Source organism: Triticum aestivum, chromosome 5D (genome assembly GCF_018294505.1).
Source record: "Triticum aestivum cultivar Chinese Spring chromosome 5D, IWGSC CS RefSeq v2.1, whole genome shotgun sequence".
Taxonomy (NCBI): Eukaryota; Viridiplantae; Streptophyta; class Magnoliopsida; order Poales; family Poaceae; genus Triticum; species Triticum aestivum.
This window is the reverse complement of record NC_057808.1, coordinates 172,917,194-172,928,804: the sequence shown is the minus strand read 5'-3', so window position 1 is coordinate 172,928,804 and position 11,611 is coordinate 172,917,194.

The window sequence follows — 11,611 nt, the reverse complement described above, 5'->3', positions numbered from 1 at the left end:
TATACGGCGACATGTTCTCATACCACCGCCGATTACTCGCAGTCAACCGCGGTCTCAGGGTCTACACTCAGTGGGTGCACTTTGTGTGCCCTCACTGGTTCGGTTACCACTCGACATGGCCTGCCCAGTACGAGTGGAAGCTCTATAAAAAGACGTTTGGCAAAGACCCCCGCCGAATCAAACATTCGACGGCGGTCTCGGGGACTACACCCAGTGGGTGCACTCTGCGTGCCCCCACTGATTCAAGAGTTCACTCGATGCGGCATGGTCGACTCAAGTGAAAAGAGCTACACAACAAAAGTTAAAACACCCAGTGGGTGAGTGGATGCAAGACAAAGATTCATGATAGATGCATATTAAAGGTTCCAAAACGCTCATCCACGGACATCTTACGAATAATAAAGCAGCAGTTTTCAAGTACCATATCCTAACAGAGTAAAGATCAAACTGAAAGACCAGTCAGAAATCAACTCACCTGGACATTGGTTTGAAGGGCAGAGCTGGCATCGTCGGCAGCCTTGCTAGCTTTGTGCACTACCTTCATTTGCTCCATCATAAGGCCTGCTTGGCGTATAGCTTCCTTAGCAGCGCTTACTTGGTCCTCTGGGACAGGATGGGTAACAAAGAGTGGAGTTGGTGGAACAGTCGAGGCAGCCAGAGGATCTGAAACATGGAGTTGCACGGACGGAGCAAGGACTTGGGCAGTCGACGCCGAAGGACGATCAGTCGACACAGGATTGGCAAAAGAAACAGAAGCCCGAATTGGATCTCCGGATTGCTGGATCACTGGTTCTAGTGCTGATGTCGACTGAGGCACCTTGCTGGCAGGCATCCTCCTGCTCGAGGTCCTGCCCTTCCTTCCTGTGTTCTTCTGAGACACTTCTTCATGATCGTCATCGTCTGGAAGTTTAATAACATTCGGTGGCGCTACAAAACACTCGACCGGAAGTGTACAATCGACCAACCGAACAATTGACAAAGTGAAGACAAGGCTGTGGAGCTGTACCTGCTCGAGAAGTGGCCACATCTGCAGTCTCCTCGTTATCTTGCTCCTTGTCAATATTCATGGACGTCCCAGATGTAGCCGCACTGAAAGTTCCAAAAATCACTCGGTCAAGCAAGCAGATAAGTCGATAAAAGCATAGAAGGCAAAGAGGGGAAGCAAAACAAGCAGGCTTGGAGAGGCGACAGGAACATCCACCTTGATCTTGGGAAAGGCCTTCCGAGGCTTCGATGGGGCTACCTTGGGCTGCTTAGCAGCCTTTTCAGACGGTTCCAGGGACGAGGTCCGAGTGCGCTTTCGCACTTGTACGCTTGGAGGAGCTACCTTGCCGCGCCCGCCTACAGGGTCCTGGGACTGTTTGGCTTGATGTTCTGAGCAGGGCGGTGACTCGACCTCCTCACTGCCGCCCGAGTCATCGTTGTCATCTTCATTGTCATCTGGGGATTGCCAGTCGCCACTCTCGTATGTGCTTCCCTCTCCTTCCTAGAACTGCTCCCCGTTTGGCATCAAGTACATCTCAGTATAAATCTGCAAGACAGAAGTTGAACAAGCATCAATCAGATTCAAGGACAATTGCAAAATAGGATAAAAAGACACTCAGTAACGAAGGCCAGACCTTGTCCAGCTCATTGTTGGCGTCGAATGGCAAAACCCTCCGGGACCCTCTGGGTTATCTTTGTTTCCGGTGATGCTTCGCAGCCACTGAGCCACCATCTCCTCGGTGACCTCCTCTGGGTGGAACCGAACGGTGTCACCAGCGCCAGAGTACATCCACATCGGATGGTCGCGGGCTTGGAGAGGCTGGATACGTCGACTGACAAACACTTCTAGCAAGTCCATGCGAGTCACCCCCTCCCGGACTAATCTGAAAACCTGGTCGACTAAATGAGTAGCCTCGCCTTTCTCCTCTGGAGTGACGGTCGGCGAAGAAGGTAGGCGAGGTCGATCCATGGTGAAAGGGGGGAGACCGGTCTACTGACCTGGAGTCGGAACATCCATGAAGTAGACCCAGGTCGATTACCATTCCCGAACTGACTCAGGAAGAGTAATGGAAGGAAAAGTACTCCTACCTCCGGTCTGAATCCCTAAACCCCTGCACATCTGAATCACATGCGTCTTTTCGTCAATCGGCAAGTGAAGATATGCTTGAACAGACCCTAGTGCGGTTGACAACCCAAGAAATTTTCGCACATTGAGATGAAAGCGGCAAGATACGTGATGGTGTTCGGAGGGAAATGGTGGATTTGAGCACCAAAAAAGTTCAAGAATCCCCGGAAAAAAGGATGCGGAGGCAGAGAGAAACCACAGTCGACATGGGTTGCAAGGAGGACGCACTCACCCTCCTGCGGCTGAGGTTCGGACTCGTTCCCCGGCAGCCTCCAAGATCCGTGAGCAATCAAGCCCGCACCAGCCAGATCCTCCAAGTCTTCTTTCTCGATCGTGGATCGAATCCAGTCCCCCTGGATCCAGCCAGGCGGCAAACTGGACCTCGACGACGATCCCCGACTCGTCTTCTTGCCCTTCACCGCCGCCGCCTTCTTTGATTGCTCCAGAGCCGTCGTCTTGTCCTTCCCCATGGCAGTGGATTGCGCACGGGCCGAGCGAAGACGGCGAGAGCGGAGGAGAATGCGGTGGAGGAACAAAGGGAGAGGAGATCGATTGAGGCGCACTGTGCATCGCATCGAGCCAAGCGCTATTTATAAGGCCACTTCCGAGTGGCTGACGTGTGGGCCCAGGTAATCTAATCATATCCCGGAGCAGTCGCTCGCCTGATACGTGGCGAAAAAGGCGGCGCAAGGATCGAGGCGCCCCTGTCTATCCACTCCGATAACTACGGCACGCTCCGTCCCGTGCGCTTCTCCAAAATTTCGAATCTCGTGAGGTCCAGGAAGCACAGAGCAACCAATCATGCCAGGATTTCACACCATAGCAACACTCGAAGACCATCAACATAACTCACTCGACGACCTCTAAATTAATCAAGGCAACTGAAAAAAGATCGAAGCTTCGGCATGACTCCCAGATTCCAGTGAAATGCCTCCGAGGCATGGAATAGAGTCGGGATCAACTTCAACTCTTTTTTCACTCGGACCTCAATCCATTCATGGGCGACGATGACATGTACCTAGGGTAGGGTCATAGGCCTGACCTAGACGCCCTACCCAAGGACACTGCCCTAGAGTCATAGACATTCAAAGTACAACAGAATATACCGACTGAAATCACGACAGAGTGCAATCCACTCGACCAGCTATCCCACTCGGATACCCCAATTCCATTCGACCAAGATAAAGTCACTCGACCACAAGAAGAATCACTCGGAGGGCAGAAGGTCTAAAGCCACTCAGAATGGCAACGGTCAGGCATTCACTCCATAGTATTGAAGGTCATTTATAGCTCTTTACAGCTGGCGTTACCAGTAACGCCCAGTCTTAATGTATATTGAACCCTGTGTAACGTGGGATGGCTGGGGTCCTGGCGCACTCTATATAAGCCACCCCCTCCTCTGGCATAAGGGTTCGCACCCCCTGCAACTCTCACGCATAATCCAGTCGACCAAGCCTCCGGGCACTGAGACGTAGGGCTATTACTTCCTCCGAGAAGGGCCTGAACTCCTACATCTTGCGTGCACGACCTCACCGTAGCTAGGATCTTGCCTCCTCCTACGTACCCCCTATTCTTACTGTCAGACTAACTCCCACAACAGGTAACCAAGCCCAATTAATTGGACAAGACACTAAATTGATACACATAGCTCACTCGAAGCCTATTAACAAGTAACAACTATAGTATCCGTCAACTTCTAAATAGTAGATCTAGACTACTTGAAACACCCCTTCTAGTTTCTTACGATTATCAATACAAAGCAACATAGGAGTGGTGTTATTATCCTATGGGAAGACTAAACTTGTATAAATCTCTACTCTTACGATGAAAAACTCATTGACACTCACATATTCACCTTTATTTATTCATGTTTTTATATGATCGTAAGATCAATGGTTCACTAACTATCAACAAGTCAAATCCATGCCACGTAAGGGAGATACATGTATTTCCATTAATACTTACTTAATATTAAGAAAATGAAGCCAACTCCATGCCAAGTAAGCGAGAGATAACGTGTTTCTTCAAACATTTTCTCTTGTTTCTAATATATATTTCTCATTCACAATGGGTTTTGTCCTTTGATGTCTTAAGTGCAGAAATAAATTCTTTACAAATATTTGAGTTGGTGGTCATCTATTCACTCCACCCATATTCCTCCTTCAAGCCATGTCTAGTTGGACCATAAAAACCTACACACACAACTAGAGGCGAGCCCCCCTAGAACTCCCATGCTTCCTACCTAGCATCATCTCCCCTCACTCAATTTGTTCACTCATGTCTAACGTCAAAAGGACTGTTTGTTTAGTTGTTGAGTTATATTTTTGCATGTATACAGGTTTGTGGCCTAAAATTCTTGGACATATAACTTGAGTAAACTCTATTTTCCATCTCGTTGTTTTAGTACAGTAGCGTACCACATGCACCTTGCCAGTATCTTAGAACACTTTTCAGTTATGTCTCCTGGTTTCTAAAATCTCCGTCCTAATCCAACACTAAGCAACTAAATAGTTTGTCTTAGATATTTATATATTGGAAAAGGTAGATGTTAGTTAGGGTAGCCAACTTTTAAGATCAACCACCCCGATAATTGTATAATATGTACATATGCAACACCATTACAACACCACCCTGACATAAAATCCCAAGACTAAACATTGTTTCGTACATATGCGACACCATTACAACAATTTCTATTGCGAGTTGTTGAAAGCATGTGAATAAGTTGCAACACTACAAACACAATTCAACAAATAAAATAATATATGTACACAACAAATAATAGAACGATAGGCTGCAACAAGTTGCAAAAGGAAAATCAATGTAACGAAAAGAATGTTTTCAACAAGGCAAAAAGGGCCTTTGCAATATGTGAAAAATATATGAACGATATCACATAAATTTTAGAAAGATAAAGTACCTCTGATTTTCATCTTTACAAGGTCGACAATCTCTCTCTCTCCCTCCATCCCTCCCCCCTCTCTCTCTCTCTCTCGCACGCGCGCAACAACGATGTGCACCGCCATAACCAAGCGACCCCTCATGATCATACCCCATGCCCCTCTCGTCATAGGAGGTCACCCACCTTCATGTTGGCCTCCTCTCGTTGCACAACCATGTGGTATGCCCTAAAAATATGTATACCTTTTGATGTTTTTCATGCCAGATTCTTACAACTTTTGTCTATTACTTAATATTTATTAGACCAGCCTACTACTTATATCCATAAGGTAGATTTGTATGTCTTTGTGTTAGTGAATTCAGGAACCTTCCCGAGCTCAATAAAGGAAATTGGGCGTGGATAACATCTAGATCATGAAAATCATGCAAAAGGACGTAGAAAGAGCAGCAAAGATGGGGCCACATTTGTACACTGGGTTGAGGGCAGTTGGGCATCGAAGCTATCAAACTTCCAAATGTTTTTCATGTTTTTTGGATTTATGGATATCTAGGATTGATAAAACGGTGACGGGTCATTTTAACTTTCAGAAAATACTCGCTGCAAAAGTGAGATCTTGTCTCGGGGGAGGGTCTCGCCTCCAAACCTCCATAGCCACCAATATAAGAGGGGGATACACCCCTCCTTGTTTTGGAGAAGGCTAAGGAAGAAGAAGAAGGAAGGGAGGAGCTTCCCACTCGCTTCTGGTGAGCCGCCATGGGCATTGCTTCACCGTGATTGACAACATGTCCTCCATCACCAACATCTCCCCCACCTTCCATGAGTGAGTAATCCAGCATAGGTATATGGGGTCGATGAGTGTTGGATGATCACAATCATATAATAGTGTGTTGATGGTAGCTTAGTTGTTCCTAGTTCTACTAGTTTCTCTAGCTATTGTTGTCGCAACTTTGTCACATGTCATGCTCGTAACCAGAACCGTGTAGCAGAATTTTAGACTTGAACGATTTATGTTATCATGATATTTATGTGTTTGGGTCATATATATACAAGTTGTATTCAACTATTAGAATCCTATTCGCTGACCCGGTAATAAGCTGGGATATCAGTGCAAAAGATCAGATGTGGTCATGTAGTGTTAATATAGTGTTCTGATAGTCTTGCAAAAGGATATGCTTTAATTCCCATAATTTAGGACAATTGATGTTGAACAAGTTCTTACAAATAGACATGCTCGACTACATACCAAGCACCTACCTATGTTACGAGAGAACATAAAATTAGGACTACTAGTTCAATTAATATGCAATATCAAGAGCAATGTCATCCATGTAGCATCTCAATATCGGCTTCCGTGAGTACAACTTTCATATTACTACCTCTATTCATGTAAGTGCTTTAGCATAAATAACAATAACCAACTATAATTGACTTTCTTCTATGCAAACACCTATCTACTTGACTCTCAGTAAATTATATACTATGAGTGTGTAGAAGGTTGTTAATAAGTGATAAGAATATGACATGTATTCTTGAACCGAGGCAAAAGCGTTGCCAGTTCTATCGATTAAGAAGATGATTAATTTGTTGCCTGGTTAATCGGCACATCAAATTCAACAAAAGCACAACAACTTCACAAACAAAAACACACGTGAAACCGCTACACCGAAACTAAACCCGCTCCTTAGGTTCGAAACTCAATAAATATCTGTAGTGAAAAGTGCTACGGTTATCCCTTGCATATGAGAGTAACCAACATTTGTCTTCCAGCGACTTTACCAGAGGGGAGAATAGAGCACTAAGTTGAATATTTAGGCTCCCACTTGTAGAAGTTCACAAACACGACAATTTAGCCACCCTATATGATCGAACAGAGTGGTCTATTTATAAAACTGGAACAACTAGAGTATAACTAAAAAATTATACAATACCTCCTCCTTCCTAAAATAAGTGACTCAACTTTGTACAAACTTTGGGATGGAGGGGGTATATTATATACTGTACTAACAAAGTTGAAAGCCAGAAGAATGTGCGTCTATCATCATTTTTTAATGAAGTTGAAAATAGGTTTAGCACACCTTTCTCACGATTATGTTTATCTTATTTTTTGAGAGTATGGTAGGTGATACGTTTCCAACGTATCTATAATTTTTTATTGTTCCATGCTGTTGTATTATCATTCTTGGATGTTTTATAATCATTTTATAGTCATTTTATATCATTTTTGGTACTAACCTATTGACATAGTGCCAAGTGCCAGTTGCTGTTTTTGCATGTTTTTTACATCATAGGAAATCAATAATAAACGGAGTCCAAACGCAACAAAACTTTTTGTGGATTTTTTTTGGAACAGAAGACATCCACTGGGCCGAAGAAGCACCTGGGGGTGCTCCGAGGGCGCGCTTGGAGGCCCAGGCGCACCCTGGTGGGTTGTGCCCACCTCGAGTCCCCCCGGACCGCCTCTTTACTCTATAAATACCCCAATATTCCAGAAACCCCAGGGGAGTCAACGAAAATAAATTTCGGCCGCCGCAAGTTCTAGAACCACCAAATCCAATCTAGACACCATCACGGAGGGGTTCATCATGTCCATTGGTGACTCTCCGATGATGCGTGAGTAGTCTTTTGTAGACCTACGGGTCCGTAGTTAGTAGCTAGATGGCTTACTCTCTCTCTCTCTCTTGATTCTCAATACAACGGTCTCTTGGAGATCCATATGATGTAACTCTTTTTGCGGTGTGTTTGTTGGGATCGGATGAACTTTGAGTTTATGATCAGTTCTATGTCTTTATCCATGAAAGTTAGTTGTTGATCTCTTATATGCATGATTGCTTATAGCCTCGTATTTCTTCTCCGATATTTGGCTTTTGTTTGGCCAACTTGATCTATTTATCTTGCAATGGGAAGAGGTGCTTTGTGATGGGTTCGATCTTACGTTGCTTGATCCCAGTGACAGAAGGGGAACCGACACGTATGTATCGTTGCTTTTAAGGATAACAAGATGGGGTATATTTCTACATGAATATATCTTGTCTACATCATGTTATTGTTCTTATTGCATTATTCCGTTTCTCCATGAACTTAATACACTATATGCATGCTGGATAGCGGTTGATGTGTGGAGTAATAGTAGTAGATGCAGGTAGGAGTCGGTCTACTAATCTTGGACGTGATGCCTATATAGTATCATTGCCTGGATATCGTCATGATTATTTGAAGTTCTATCAACTGTCCAACAGTAATTCTTTTACCCATTGTTTGCTATTTTTCTCGAGAGAAGCCACTAGTGAAATCTACGGGCCCCAGGTCTCTTCTTTGTTATATTTGCCTTTGCGATCTATTTTATTTGCTTTTATTTTCAGATCTATTAAACCAAAAATACAAAAATACTTTGCCAGAATTTATTTTATCTCATGTTCCCGCGAGATCTGTCTATCAAATTATCAAAACTTTTTCACGTCCGTTTGCCAATTTCTGGCGCCGTTACCCAAAAGGGATTGACAACCCATTTAACACGTCGGGTTGCGAGTATTTGTTATTTGTGTGCAGGTGTTGTTTACATAGTGTTGCTTGGTTCTCCTACTAGTTCGATAACCTTGGTCTCATCACTGAGGGAAATACCTATCGTTGATGTGTTGCATCATCCTTTCCTCTTTGGGGAAATACCGACGTAGTCTAGCAGACATCAAAAGGAATTTCTGGCGCCATTGCCGGGGAAACATCATCAACATCTACCAGGTTCCTAATCACAAATCTCATCTCCTCGCAATTTACATTATTTGCCATTTGCCTCTCGTTTTCCTGTCCCCCACTTCACAAACATTTAACGTTTTATTCACCCTCTTTTTCGTTCGCCGTTTTCTTGCCGGATCTATTTTTGCGTGTGTTCTTGTTTGCGTAGTCATGATGCCTCAAAGAAAATATTATGATGTTCCTTACCCCAATATTCTTCTTGAAATTGAGAAAAGTACTAAGGAATATATGACTACATAATTTGAGCACAATAAATATTTTACTGAAGAACTTAAGGAGCACTCCATTGTGCTAGATGCTATAACAAAACAACTTGATGATATTAGTAGAGAAGTTTGCAATCTCTAATCTAAGTATGATTTTGCTCAAAGTTTGCTAGGAAAAATATCTGATGCACAAGCTAGGAAAAGTTAGAATTAGAAGTTTCAATTCCTAGAAAATTACAAGAGAGTGGGAACCTACTATTAAATTCAAGATTAAAAATTATGAGTGTTTTGCTTTGTGTGACTTGGGTGCTAGTGTTTCTACAATTCCGAAATCTTTATGTGATGTGCTTGGTCTTACCGATTTTGAAGAATGTTCTTAAAATTTGCACTTGGGGGATTCTACTATTAAAAAGCCTATGGGAAGAATTAATGATGTTCTTATTCTTGCAAATAGGAATTATTTGCCCATAGATTTTTATTTTTCTTGATATTGAATGCAATCCGTCTTGTACAATTATTCTTGGTAGACCGTTTTTACGCACTATTGGTGTCGTGATTGATATGAAAGAAGGCAATATCAAGTTCCAGTTTCCACTAAGGAAGGGTATGGAACACTTCCCTAGAACAAGAATTAGGCCACCATATGAATCGATCATGAGGGCATATTATGGATCTAGAAACACAGATTACAATACTTAGATTCTTTGCTTTATGCCTAGCTAGGGGCGTGAAACAATAGCGCTTATTGGGAGGCAACCCAATGAAAAAAATATTTTCGTCTTTTGCTTTCTGTTCTTGAGTGTTTGCACAATTATTCTACTGTTATGATTATGTTTTTTGTGTTTTAATTAGTGTTTGTGCCAAGTAAAGCCTTTAGGATCTTCTTGGGTGATAGTTGTTTGATCTTGTTGAAAAGCAGAAACTTTTCCGTCCAGAGTTACAATTTTTTAAAATCACAGAAGCGACGAAAAATTCTGAATTTTTTATAGTAGATTGATATACAAATTACTCAGGTTGGCCTAATTTTTCAGAATTTGGGAGCTACAGAAGTATTCGAAATATGCAAATTGCTACAGGCTGTTCTGTTTTTGATAGATTCTGTTTTCTTTGCGTTGTGTGCTTATTTTAATGATTCTATGGTTTTCTTTGAAGAGTTTTTGCCATAGAAATGTTGGAATACAGTAGACATAATGCAAGAATAAAATATGAATGTGTTGCAACAGTACTTATAGTAGTGCTTAGCTTTCTTATACTAACGGATCTCACGAAGGTTTTGTTGAGTTTTGTGTGATTGAAGTTTTCAAGTTTTGGGTGATGTTACGATGGATGAAGGAATGAGTAAGAAGAGCCTAAGTTTGGGGATGCCCATGGCATCCCAAGCTAATATCCAAAGATAAGCAAGCAACTAAGCTTGGGGATGCCCGGAGTGGCATCCCCTCTTTCTTCTAACGATCATCGGTATTTTACTCTAAGCTATATTTTTATACGTCACATACTATGATTTTTGCTTGGAGTGTCTTGTATGATATGAGTTTTGCTTTTTGTTTTAAGTCTTGAATCCTTGCTAGACACACCTATTTGAGAGAGCCAAAATTATGCAATGACTTGTTAGAATTGCTCTCTATGCTGTGCTTAAATCTTTACGAGCTATGGAATTGCTCTAGTGCTTCAAATATATCTTTTTGAGCACGGTTTGCTTTAGTATTTTTGAAGAAATGCTCTCTTGCTTCACTTAGATTTATTTGAGAGTTAGTAATTTTTTAAGAAATTCTCTCTTGCTTCACTTAAATAAATTTGAGATAAAGAAATATTATGCTCATGATCTTCACTTATATTTGTTTGAGCTTATCAAAAGCAACACATGAAAATTAGTTCCAAAGTGATAGATAGCCAAGAAATATATAATATAAACTTTCATGAAGATCATTGGACAAAATAAACTTGATTCCTTGTAATAGTTTTGAGATATGATGATGTGATATGTTAGTCATGTTGATGAGTAATTATGCTTTAGTAAGAATATTGGTGTTAAGGTTTGTGATTCCCTATGCAAGCACGAAAGTCAATAGTTATGCAATGAAATTACATCCTACTTGTGGTGCATTATTCGGTGTTAATTATGCTCAATGCTCTCTTATGAGATTATTCTTTTCTTGGTTGGTCGCTTCTCAATCTTTTGCTAGCCTTCATTTTGCACTAAGTAAGTATGATCACTACTTGTGCATCCGAAGTCCTCTAAACCAGTTTTGCCACATGAGTCCACCATACCTACCTATATGTGGTATTCTTTTGCCATTCTAAGCAAATTTGTATGTGCCATCTCTAATTTTCAAAATAAATTTCTCTTTTGTGTGCTAGTACTGCTCACGAGGCGGTGAGGGGTGGCCGATATTTTCCATGCTAGATGTGTTATTCTCACGATGAGTGTTTATTCACTTGCCATTGCACGAGAGTAAGGCAAAGGTATTAGGGATGCCCAATCCCGAAATGAAAAATGAATTTACTTTATGTTGTCAAATAATAAATTCCATGGAAAGTGTCGGTATGGAAGGCACCCGTGCATACGGTTAGGCATGGAAAGTGAAAGTATGGTGGAAAAAGTAATAAACTTTTTTTTCTGTTTGGGAACAGCCTATGATATAT